Here is a 278-nt window from a genome sequence, read left to right as displayed (position 1 = left end):
TGGTTCCACTGGGGCTCGAACCCAGGACCTTCTGCGTGTAAAGCAGACGTGATAACCACTACACTATGGAACCGCCACGTTACTCACCCACCGCGGCAGTGCCCCTATTGTCGAGACGTCGGTGCGGCTCCTCCCGCGCCGCCCCCGCGCGGGCAGCCGTTGGGCGCGCGGCGAGCCGTTGGGGCACAGCTCCTGAGGGAGGGCGGGCCAGCTCTCCGCAGCTGCACCCCCCGCGCTTTTACTGTTTGGGGGTTTTTTGTGTGTGGTTTTTTTTTTTT

General features: G+C 63.3%; 1 non-coding gene across 1 annotated transcript; it reads right to left on the bottom strand.

Annotated features, from left to right (window-relative positions):
* TRNAV-UAC (transfer RNA valine (anticodon UAC)) lies at window positions 1–73 on the bottom strand. The gene has a single exon. It is a non-coding gene; the product is annotated as a tRNA-Val (tRNA).
* Window positions 74–278: the final 205 nt, after the last annotated feature.

The sequence above is a fragment of the Strix aluco genome, chromosome 2 (assembly GCF_031877795.1).
Source record: "Strix aluco isolate bStrAlu1 chromosome 2, bStrAlu1.hap1, whole genome shotgun sequence".
NCBI lineage: Eukaryota > Metazoa > Chordata > Aves > Strigiformes > Strigidae > Strix > Strix aluco.
This window is presented reverse-complemented; position numbering and strand designations above follow the sequence as displayed.